The following is a 12,409-nucleotide window of genomic DNA, read 5'->3' on the forward strand; positions in this document are numbered from 1 at the left end:
ATGGTTGTGCTAAGAAGTTATGACATTGATATAACTTTAAATATATTTCATCAGCTTTAAGCTAATATTGCTTTTAAGTACATTATTGTTTATCCACTTCCATGGAAGAATAAAAATACTGCCAATTAAACTATAGCACAAGGCCTTCATGACAGTTCTACAGGGTATACAAGAGATACATCCCCTTCTTACTGCTTTGAAATGTCTTTTATCTAGTCCAAAGAAATGGACCGTTTCTCAGCTGCATGCGTGATGTGTGATGGGAAATGTTTTTGCCTGTATCCAAGAAGCAGCATGAAAGAAAGTATAACTGGAAGCTCCATCGGTCTTCTGACATCTTTCAGTAAAACATTTAGGGGAATCAATGACATCCCTCCCTTCACAAACCTCTATTTTAGTAACCTCTTCTCTGCCCTGCTACTTACCTTGTTTTGCCACACTGTGGGTATAATGATTTCTCACTTCTGCTGCTGAACCACTGTGTCCTTTCTTAGGTAAATGGGCTAATTGCTGCCCTTAACCCATTCAGCTCCAACATGGGAAAAATTTTAAAGAGTTCAGATCAAATGAACAGATCCCCAGGTAAGAAGAAAAATACTAACCTGTGACCCAACTGGAAAGCATATGACCGAAATTCACACATGAACACAAGCACTGATTGAGGTCCTTACAATGAAAGACAGAGGAACAGAGAAAGGCACTCCAATTACATAATTTTTGTATAATGTGGGACCTTCTAGAGATGGAGACTCAAAAACCAAACATTATTTTTACAGGGGTATGTAGAAGTATGATGGCTAGACAGAGGGGTGTGGCCTCGTGGTGATAAGCTAGAAGTGGAGGGCTTGACAGTTCTTGGCATCTCAGTGTCTTCATCTCTGCCCCTTCTTCCAGGCCTGGGGCGGGGAGCTTGCTAGAATGAGGGCCACATGACCTGCTTCAGAGGAAGTGAGCAGAGGAAGGTCGGAGAGATTTCTTGCTTCTGCGGCTTTCTCAACTGTCATGGTAGCAACTCTAGGAACAGTTCAGGCTGGATACTGTCCCAGTCTGTTCCCAACAGCCTCAGATGAGGAATTTCCCAACTATCAACCAGTGGGGAATAAAGTTCAATGTATATGGTAGAGACGCTACAGCAAGAAGAATGAATTTGTAAAAGCTACCAGCCACAACACCTGTAGGGCTCACAGATGTAACGTAGAGAAAAAGGAGGGACTCCATTGAGTGTGGTTAAAGAAAGATTAAAACTCATGCAAGCTTTTAGAAAGCAAGAAGATTGAGATTTTTGTAGCAGAGAATTGGGTGGCGACCAAATCTGAACATGCAAGGATGCTGCCGTGCTCTACTCGAGAGGTGCTAGGTGTGTGAATATGGACAATTAATAAAAATGAATACTCAGTCTACCTACCCTGTTTCTGTAAGCATATTTCAATTCCAAAAGTTCTAAAGACTGTATGTCTGCATACATCTGTGTATAAACAGAAATCATTTTCCACTATCAGGTTCATTTGCCATGCCATTTTATCATACAATTTTGTTAGCCAAACCTTCAAGCCAGATAATAATGCTTTCTTAATTCTTTGCTTCTTATACATAGCTATTATCAGAAATAATAATTTATTAAGCAAGGGAAAATGATTCTCTTGTTATAGTATTATATTCGTTCTCTCTCAAGGTAAACTCCTGCCAAGCTCGCCCTCTTCCTATGCACACACCTATACCATTCTCCTGGCTTCAAATCTCTGTCTAGCATCAGTTTTCCTTTGCTAACAAGGACTTCCTGTGAGTTCAAAATGCTTCAAAACCACAGCAGAAGAGACAGTTGTCAGTGCCTGAAAAAGCCTAGAACTTAATTCTTCTGGGAATTATGTAGAAATAAGGCTTCAGGCACAAGTAACCCCAGCTTGGAGGTCGAGACTCGCGATTAGGAGAAAAGAGAATGACGGATGAGCCTGCACATTGACCTGACTCTACTCTGGTCAAGTTGTCTCTTCCCATGCGTGCTGCAGTTTGCCAAACATCTGCCTTTTCCCTGCACAGAAGCTTGTGAGTTCATGAAGACAGAAGCTTTGGCTCCGGGAAAGCACCGCTCTCTGTTTCAGAACACTTTACTTCTATTGTCACTGTTTCCATGTGATTGCAACCAGAATCTTCAAGAGAATGGCTTCAAGGAAGGAAGATGTAGTTGGGTTCACTGTTTCCAAGGGTTCGGTACATGGTTGCTTGACACTATGAACTTGGGCAGAACCTGTGGAGAAATGAGCTGGTCACCTCATAGTGAACACGAAGCCGGAGAGAGGAAAACAACATGAGGCTTGGCATAACATCCAGTCATACCCCAGTAACTTTCTTATTCTAGTTAAGGCTTGGCCCTTTGTAGTGATATTTCATTTGTATTTTAATACATTTCTCCTTAGATGTCTAACTTTACCCTGAAATCAACAGGGGGAGACTGCCAGATGTAATAGCTATCACCCCAGAATTTAGAAGCTGAAGCAAGAGGATTACCAGAAGGTTAAGGCCAACATGAGGACCACAGTGAGTTTCAGGCCAGCCTGGGCTACACATTGAGACACAGTGCCTTCCAGGCCAGCCTGGGCTACAGACAGATGGCCTACCTCAATTAAGACCACCACATAAGGTGCATTCGGACTCCTCCACTCTACCTCAGCTTCTTCTTGTAGCTTCCTCTCATCTCTCATCAAATTTTGAACTTACCCTGCTGCTCTGGCCCTAAACTTTGAATCATTGTCCCAGGTATGTTTGTCCATTGTCTTGCCATACCTAGCAGGAAATCCTGTTACTCCAGCATTAAAGTGAATCCAGAACCAGCCACTTCCCTCCATCCACGTTGAAGAGCAAACAGAATCAAGGATAAAACCCTAGTCCAAATATCACCTGGGCCAAGTAAACAGCTGCACACAGCCTGTGGAGAGTGGATAAACCTCCAGACAAAGGGGGATTCACAGGCCCAGCAGCCGTGACTGTGGTGATACCACGCACAGGTATACGTGGTACTGTGTCAACAATCTCTTTCTAGTTAAGTCCTTTGCTCACTAGCACAAGCATCCTCACAAGAGTATCCCAAGCACCTTCCCTCCACCACGTGCTTTCCAGTCACTCTGAGCACAGGGATGAGAAAGGCAGACAAGTTTCCTTAACTTTTATGAAGATGAGCCTTCATAGCTTAGGGGCAGGTCTCTTTGTTAGGGCTACTATTGCTGGGATAGAACACCATGGCCAAAAGCAACTTAGGGAGGAAAGGGCTTATTTCACTCACTGTTCATCAACAAAAGCAGTGAGGACGGGATCTCAAGCATGGCAGGAACAGGGAGGCAGGGGCCGATGCAGAGACCATGGAGGGATGCTGCTGACTAGCTCACTTCTCAGGGCTTGCTCAGCTTGCTTTCTTATAGAACCCAGGAACGCCTGCCAACAGATGGCCCACACACATTGGGCTGGGCCTCGGCCATCAATCACTAAGAAAATGCCATCATGCTTGCCTACAGCCCAATCTTACGGGAGTATTTTCTCAATTAAGGTTCTCTCTTCTTAGATGACTTTAGCTTGAGTCAAGTTGACATAAAACTATTCAGCACCATGGTAACGACAAGCCTCGACTCAAAAGTTACCAGATCAATTTCTCCAGTTTGTCCAAGTGTAACTAGAAGTTAACTATTATTTCTAATCTGTATATTCAACCTGCTTTCAACCAAAGAGAATGCATGGATGTATATTCTGATGTGTACTTATAGACATATATATATACACACACACATATATGTACATGCAAACATATATAAAGAAATGCAAAACATGTTTTATATATGTATACATATTGTGGAGGTCTGAATGAAATTGGCTCCCACAGACTCACACGGAGTGGCATTATTAGAGGTGTGGCCTTGTTGGAGGGGGCGTGTCTCTGGAGGTGGACTTTGAAGTTTCAGAAGCTCAAGCCAAGTCTAGTAGCTCATTGCCTCTTCCTGCTGCCTGTGGATCCGGATGTAGAACTCTCAGCTACTTCTCCAGCACCATGTCTGCCTACATGCTATCATGCTTCTTGCCATGGGATAAAGAACTCAACCTCTGAAATATACGCTAGCCCCAGTTAAATATTTTCCTTTGCTGGGAAGTTGTGGCACACCCACATAATCCTAACACTCAAGAGGCAAAGGTAGATGGATCTACGTGAGCAGTTCAAGGCCAGCCTGGTCTACAAAGTAAGTTCCGAGACAGTCAGGGTTGTCACACAGAGAAACGCTATTTTGCAAAACAAAATAAACAAAAATTTTCCTTTATAAGAGTTGAGTTGCTATGGTCATGGTGTCTCTTCACAGCAACAGAAATCCTAACTAAGTCTCTCTCTCTCTCTTTCTCTCTCTCTCTCTGTGTGTGTGTGTGTGTGTGTGTCTTCTGTGCTAATGAGCATTTTTCTGTCTTCTGATAGTATAACTAAACATACCTGATCTAATAAGGCCTCTGGGTAGATGTCTAGCTACACAGTGAGACCCTGTCTCAAACAAACATATAAACAAACACCACCACCAAAACCCATAACAAATAAAACTCATATACTTGTATGTAGAAGAATTTGGTGAAAGAGAGAGGGAAGGCAAGAGGATTCTGATCATTGTGCACCAGCAGAGAAGTAGCATAGCATATGGGGTGACTTCATTACTGTCCTGTTGCTATAATGAGACACCATGACCAGGACAATGTATAGAAAAAAGTATTTAATAGATGATCACACTTTCAGAGGGCAAGTTTATGACCATCATGGTGGGAAGCATGGAACTGGAACAGGAGCTGAAAGCTCACATCTTGAGACACACCATGAAGTGTGTGTGTTTGTGGGGAGGGGGAGAGGAAGAGGGAGACTGAGAAAGAGACTGGGGGTGGGGAGAGAGAAAGAGCTCTAGAAATAGCATGGGCTTTTGAAACCTCAAGCCCAACCCTGGTGTCATACTTCTTCCAAGAAGACCACACCTCCTAATTCTTCCTAAACAGTTCCACCAACTGGGAACCAAGTATTCAACTTCATGAGCCTATGGGGACCATTCTCATTCAAACCACCACAACAGGCCAGCATGCACTTGGGAGAAGGACCTTAAAAGTGAACTTGGAAGACTAGAGAGATGACTAGATGGTTTAAAGCAATTGATCCACAACTGTGAGGAACACAGTTTGGATCCCAGCACCCAAATAACAAGTGGGTATTCATTAACCATAAACACCTGTTTCTCACCTCCCCTTGCATGCATGGGCAAGTATACACATAGGTGAATACTCAACACAGACACATAAACACAGATAGATAGATGTGTAGATAGATAGATGGATGGATAGATGGATTAGATAGATGATAGATAGATGATAGATAGATAGATAGATAGATAGATAGATAGATAGATAGATAGACAGACAGATGATAGATGGATAATGAATGGACAGATGGATGGATGGATGGATGGATGGATGGATGGATGGATGGACAGACAGATGATGAAGAGAGAGAGAGAGAGAGATTAACCATAAACACCTGTAACCCAGAAGCAAAGGGGACAGAGCCAGGAGACTCGCTGAGGCTTGCTAGCTTGCAGCCTCACTGAGTATGAGTCCAGGGTTCAAAAAAACCTTCCCCCAAAGGAACAGAGATCTGGTTTCAAAAAAGAGAGAAAAAAATCAGAGAGGAACAGGCAAAGAACAATGAGTACACCCTCTTTTCAGTTCTCTATGCAAGCAAGGCAAGTACACACAGGTGTGTATACTCACACAGACACATACAGAGATAGATTGATGATAGATTGATAGATAGGAAGATAGATAGATATATAGATAGATAGATAGATAGATAGATAGATAGATAGATAGATAGATAGGGAGATAGATAGGGAGATAGATAGGGAGATAGATAGATAGGGAGATGATAGATAAGGAAAACATTTTTTTTTAAAGTGTACATTTGGGGCATTTACTGGCAGGAGTTACAAAGCCTATGAACATTGTAAAGTTTTCACCAAAGCATGTGAAACTGATTCTGTTTTTTTTTTTTTTTTTTCCACTTCCAGCTGTAAAAACTGAAGACTGGAAATGTGCACACTGACCCACCTGTGAGGCAGTTTTGTAGCCTAGCTGGGCTTCTGAACAGTCACAGATACACTACAAACACCACTGTGACTGGGCAGGGCTTCTCCACTAGGGAGTGGCTTGTACCCAGGAGGACATTAAGCAACATCTGGAGACATTTAGAGCTGTCACAACTGAAAAGGGTATGTTACTGGTTTCTCGAGGGGAGAGGCCAGTGCAATAGATGGGTTCATGTTACTTTAATTAAATTCCTGAGTTAATTAACTGAAAAAAGTTTACTTTGGCTCACAGTTTTACAGGTTTTAGTCCAAGATAGAGGGACCCCAATAATTTGGGCCCATGATGGGATACCAGATGGCAATGTGGGAAGCACACAGCAGAGCAAGCTGCTTTCCTCACGATCCAGGAGGTAAAGACTTCAGAGTTCCCTCTGTGGGGACACTTCCAGTGAAAACCTTTCAGAAGGCTTTACCTCCTGAAAATCCACAGCTGTTCCCAGCAGTACCACTCTGGAAACCAGCCTTTAACTCAAGGAGCTTTGGAGGACATTCGGCATCCAACTATAGTAAGGATGCTGTAGCACGGATGATGCTAAATACTCTAGAATGTATAGGAATATTCTCTACAGACCTATCTGACCCTAGACATAGAGCCCTGGGCCAAACATATGAGAGCCTTCCCTTCTACTCATACCCATCCTGTCTCACTACACACCTCTCATTCCTCCATGATTCTCCTATTTAGATAGTCGTGACTCAACTATCTTGGATACCCAGCTTTCAAAGTCCAACCCTCAGTTTCTATACTAATGAACCTGTGAAGAGTGTCCCCCAATAAAATATTCCTGCCTATAGACAGCCCTCTATCTTTGATCTAAACAATTCTCATTTTATCAACAGGGATGACAAATGTGACAATATGCACAAGGGCTAAAGCCTTACTGTCTTTCTAGGCACAGTGGTGCACAGTTGTCATTACAGCACTTGGAAAGTAGAGTTCATGGCCGTTCAGGGATACATAATAAATTTAAAGCCAGCCTTTAAAACACAAAAGGCTGGCCACCTAACTCAGTGGTTGAATATTTGCCTAGCATTATGCAAGGTCCTGGGAGAAATACAACCAAAGCAAACACAGAAAGACCTGAGGCGCCATGGAGAGCAAGGCCAGATGAAGGGGCCCTGTAGACAGGAAGAAGCCCCAGGATTCCATGGGAAGAGAGGAAGCCAGTGTTCCAGGTAAGCCAGGCTTTAGCTACCCCTGTCAAGGCGGTAGGGGAACAAAACCAGTGACCTTCAGGTACCACTAGCTGCGGCAGATATTACAAGGAATGGAAGAATTGCCAAACCAAAGCTAGGCAGTTCAAAATTGAAAGAGGTAACCAGCTTGAGGGAAGCCACTCAGGCTGTGATGTAGCAGTAGACAACTGGGCTGTCGTCTCTACAAAGAGGAGAGATGATGAAGTCACGGTACTTTAAATTCTTACTATTCTCTGAATCTCTGGTCGAACACAGTCTTACCAAAAGCAATGGGCGTGCATATCCCTAGAGAGGGAGGCTTTGGAAAATACAAGCTCAGACAAAAGTGGCTTCTTTATAAGGCAAGAAATCCCTAGCCAAGGGGCTGCTGGAACTGGCTGAGTGTCTTATAGAAGTCAGAGCCAACATATCTGTGATTCCAGTCATTCTCATCATGCTTCCTCCCTTGTGAACACAAGACGCTTGGTGTCAATGGCAGATGTGATGCTAGCATGGAAGGGCAGTGGCAGCAAGAAAGGGGACACCACAAGTCATGCGTTTGCATGTTTGGGTATGTGTATGTGTGTTCAGGCACATCCGTGTGCACATGCATGCAGAGGTCAGAGAGCAATGTCAGGCCAATTATTCTGCACCCTATGTGTTGAGATCACGTCTCTCCCTGAACCTGCAGGTAACCAATTTGGCTAGGCTGGTTGCCCAGTGAGTCCCATGGAGTCTCCTCTCTCTCGCTTCCCAGCACTGAGATGCCTGCTTTTATTTAGCTGCTAGGGATCAAATTTCGGTCCTCATGCATACATGACAAGCATCCTACCAACTAAGCCACTTCCTCGGTCTAGCATGTCACTATGTTAATGGAAACCAAACGTTTTTCAGATACTTAACAGTATAGGCTAAAACTGGGCTATGATCCAATCAGTAGTTCCCAGGGGATGGCAAAGTTGAGGCACAGACTTGGAAAGTGACTCTAACTATCTCCGCAGTGTGAACATGGACTGTTTGCCACTACAGATTCAGAGACTCATAGGAGCAAGACACAGGTACAGAAGAGTTACTCACTGGCTTCTGAAACAACATCAGAAGAACAGAAGGGAGTGCATCTGACTAAATTTTTTAAAAAGTGCCTCGATTACTGTCAGCTCATCCCCCTCTCTTCACTACTTTTAGTGGAATAGATCTTATAGATCTTGGGAGCCTACCCAGGCACGCCAGGGCTCCAGGCGCCAAACTTGAAAAGGCCAGGTACACCGTGTGCCTGTAATCCTAGTGTTGGGGAGGCAGAGTCTGCTGGGTCTCCAGCACTCACTGGCCAGTCAGCCTAGACTGCTTGATGAGCTCCAGACAGCTGACAGACCCTGTCTCCAAAAACAAGGTGGTGGCTGCTAGGAGATGCCTCACAGTTAAAAGCACTGGCTGCTCTTGCCGAGAACCTGGGTTTGTTCCCAGCACCCACACAGCAACTAACACCCATCTGTAAATCCAGTTACAGGATATCTCACACCCTCTTCTGATTGCTGTGGGCACTGCACATGTGTGGAAAATTAGCACCCATGCAGGCAAAACACTCATATGCCTAATTATACAAAATGCATTTCTGGGGAACAACACAAGATTGACTTCTGCTCTCCGCACACACCTGCACATATATGTATACACATGCAAACACACATATGTCCTAATAAACAAATACCCTGTGAGCTAGGAGTGATTACTTTCATTTTACAGATGATTATGGAAAGAAAGCAGGGGAGGTTGAGTACAGAAAATAAGCTTAGATAATACTGGAGCAGCCCTCCGAATCATCTGCACCCACACCAAGTGCTCCCTACAGGAACTAACTTCCCAGTACCCAGGGAGAGTTGGATCCTTATCACCCACAAAATAAATAAGTGAATGAAGAAAAGAAGAAAGGAAGGAGGGAGGGAAGAAGGAAAGAAAGAAGGAAGGAAAGAAGAATCCCAGCAGTAGGAACACAAAGATATATGGATCCCGATCCCTGGACCTCTATGGCCAGCCAGCTTAGCCTCTTGCTGAATTTCAGGACAGAAAGACCCTGTCTCAGAAATATAAAGTAGATTGTATCTAAGGAATAACAAGGTTGTCCTCTGGCCTCCATAGACTCATGAAGTATCCTGTTCTGCATGCGCGAGCACACATAAGCACACACACACACACACACACACACACACACTACTCCTCCTTTAAGTGATATCAAAGGAATTTCAGAAGAAAATGAGTGGGTGAAATTGATTACTTTGCTCAATTGTTTATTCCCAAAGAGAAGGAGATAGGATGGTCAACACAGCTGTTGCACATCAACTACCAGAGCATACTGGGAAAGACTGCCCGACAAATCATGCTGCAGCCTGTTGTACTGGTCCCCCAGGAGACGAGCATGGATGAGCTTTGGTGAAGGCTGAGTGGAAGTGTGGAGAAGGAACTGTCTTGTTTGCTTTTCCTGTGGCTGTGATAAAATAACTGGACAAACACAACTTAAGAAAGGAAGGGAGGAAAGAATTTTGTGGCTCACACAGGGCAGGGAAGTCAATAGGGCTTGAAGCAGTCAAGGAAGACGAGAGCAATAAACGCTCACTTCCAGTTAGCATCCTCGTTTGTATGCAGTGCAGGACCCAAGCCCAGGGACTGTTTCATCCGCTTTTAGAACTTGTCTTCCTCATCAAGAGAACTCCTCACAGGTGTGGGCAAAAACTAACCTAATAATTTCCCCCACAGGTGTGCCTGGAGGCGTTCTCCTTGAAGTTTCTAGACTTCCAATTGATAGTATTAAACGTCACAAATACAATAAGGAAAGTTTCAATGGTCAACCTGTTGCGGTCTTCATCTGCTACTTGGATACAGGCCTTGCCAAAAGTCCTCCTAAAGTTAAATGTTGGGGATCGACAAAAGAGCTAGGGATTGGAGCTTATGCATCCTTCATGGCAGCAAACAATTCCCTGGTTTTGATTCTGCAAGCAAGCATTTCATCGGAAGGTCAAAGTTCATCAGAAGCTCATCATGGGCCAGAATGCTGCAGATCGTATGTGGTACCTAAGATGATGAAGATGCTCACAGAAGCAGTTTTCCTAGTGCACAAAGAAGGACATAACTCCAGATACGATGGAGGATATTATAAGAAAGCTTGTGCTGGCTACTTTTGTGTCTACTTGAAACAAGCTAGAGCAGTGGATCTCAGCCTTCCTGATGCTGTGGCCCTTGAATACAGTTCCTCATGTGTGGTCACCTCCAACCCCCAAATTATTTTCATTGCTACTTCATGGCTGTAACATTGCTACTCTAGTGAATGAGGATGCAAATATCTATGTTTTCTGATGGTCTTGGGCGGCTCCTGTAAAAGGGTCATCTGACCCCGACAGGGTCACAACCCACAGGTTGAGACCTGCTGAGCTAGAGTCATCTGCCAGAAGGGAACCTTGATGGAGAAAATGCCTCTGTAAGGTCAGGCTGTGGGCAAGCCTGTGGGGCATTTTCTTAATTAGTGGCCATTGTGGGTAGTGCCACCCTTGGGCTGGTGGTCCTAGGTTCTGTAAAAAAGCAGACTGAGCAAGCCATGAGGAGTAAGCTAGGAAGCAGTGTTCCTCTATGACCTCTGCATCAGCTCCTGCCTTTAGGTTCCTGCCCCATTTGATTTCCTGTCCTGACTTCCTTTAAAAATGAGCAATTGTCTTAGTTAATATTTATATTGCTATGAAGAGACACCATGACTACAGCAACTCTTATAAGGAAAACATTTAATTGAGGTGGCTTGCTTACAATTTCAGAGGCTCAGTCCATTATCATAATGGTGGAGAACATGGTGGTATACAGGCAGACATGGTGCTGGCTACATCTTGTTCAGAAAGCAGACACCGAGTGGGATCTTGAGCATAGGAAGCCTCAAAGCCCACCCCCACAGTGACATATTTCCTCCAACAAGGCCACACCAAATCCAACAAAGCCTCAACCTCCTAATAGTGACACCCCTATGAGCTTATGGGGGTGGGCAATTGCATTCAAACCACCACAGCTACAGAAGCATACGCCACATAAACCCTTTCCTTCCCAAGTTTTTTTGGTCATATTGTTTCATCACAGCAATGCTAAACCTCACCAAGACAAAAGTTCATGCGGCTCCATGGGAAAACCGAGTCTGTAAGAAGCCCTAAAGAGAAGAAAACAAGGCAGAGATGAAACTAACCCAAAACATCTCTTGTCCAGAAGCTGGGGTAACTCAAAAGAAGGGAAGACTCTTTAGAGCTCAGGGGTGGGCTTTTGGAGCTAACTCAAGACAATTTTCTATGAAGCTTGCCCAGATAATAACAATAAAGTCATCAGTTGAGTAGTTAGAAATGGAAACGGTAAATAAACAGAACTATTTCAGAGAGCAGAATTCTGTGCTGGTTTTATGTCGACTTGGTACAAGCTAGAGTCACCTGGAAAGAACTTTATTTGAGGAAATGTCCCCACTGGATTGGCCTGTGGACAAACCTTTAGTCCATTTTCTTAATTACTGATTGATGTGGGAGGGCCCATACCCTTGTGGTTGGGGCCACCCCTAGGGCAGATGGTCTTGGGTGAATAAGGAAGCAGGTTGAACAAGTCACAGAAAAGCTATGTAATAAATCATGCTCTTCCATGGCCTCTGGTTTAGTTCCTGCCTCCAGGTTTTTGCTTCCAGGGCCCTGACTTCATTAGATGACAGACAGTGATAAACTCTTTTCTCTACAGATTTCCTCTGGTCACGGCGTTTAATCACAGCAAGAGAAACCTTAACACAGACTACTGGAATTAAAAATAATCACAGTAGGGGAAGAGTTGGAAGACTGTTTGGGGCTTTGTGGGAGACCCTTCAGCTGAGTGTCTGGACAGCCACTCCTCAGAATGGTCATTTGAGCTGAGAAATGGCAACCACGAGAAGCCTGAAAGGAAGAGAATCATCCAGGTGGTCACACAGGAAACCGTGTTTTTACAGAGCCACAGGGAATAAATAATGTGGCTGTACCAGAGGGAGGAAAATGGGTGGAGAGAAACAGATGCACAGGGGCCTGCTTGTTCTTGCCTACAGGTAGCTT

General features: G+C 44.2%; 1 pseudogene; it reads left to right on the plus strand.

The window, feature by feature from the left end:
- The window catches only part of LOC130872182 (glyceraldehyde-3-phosphate dehydrogenase-like), a 75,314-nt pseudogene that overhangs the window by 17,203 nt on the left and 45,702 nt on the right, over nt 1-12,409 (plus strand).

The sequence above is a fragment of the Chionomys nivalis genome, chromosome 1 (genome assembly GCF_950005125.1).
Source record: "Chionomys nivalis chromosome 1, mChiNiv1.1, whole genome shotgun sequence".
NCBI lineage: Eukaryota > Metazoa > Chordata > Mammalia > Rodentia > Cricetidae > Chionomys > Chionomys nivalis.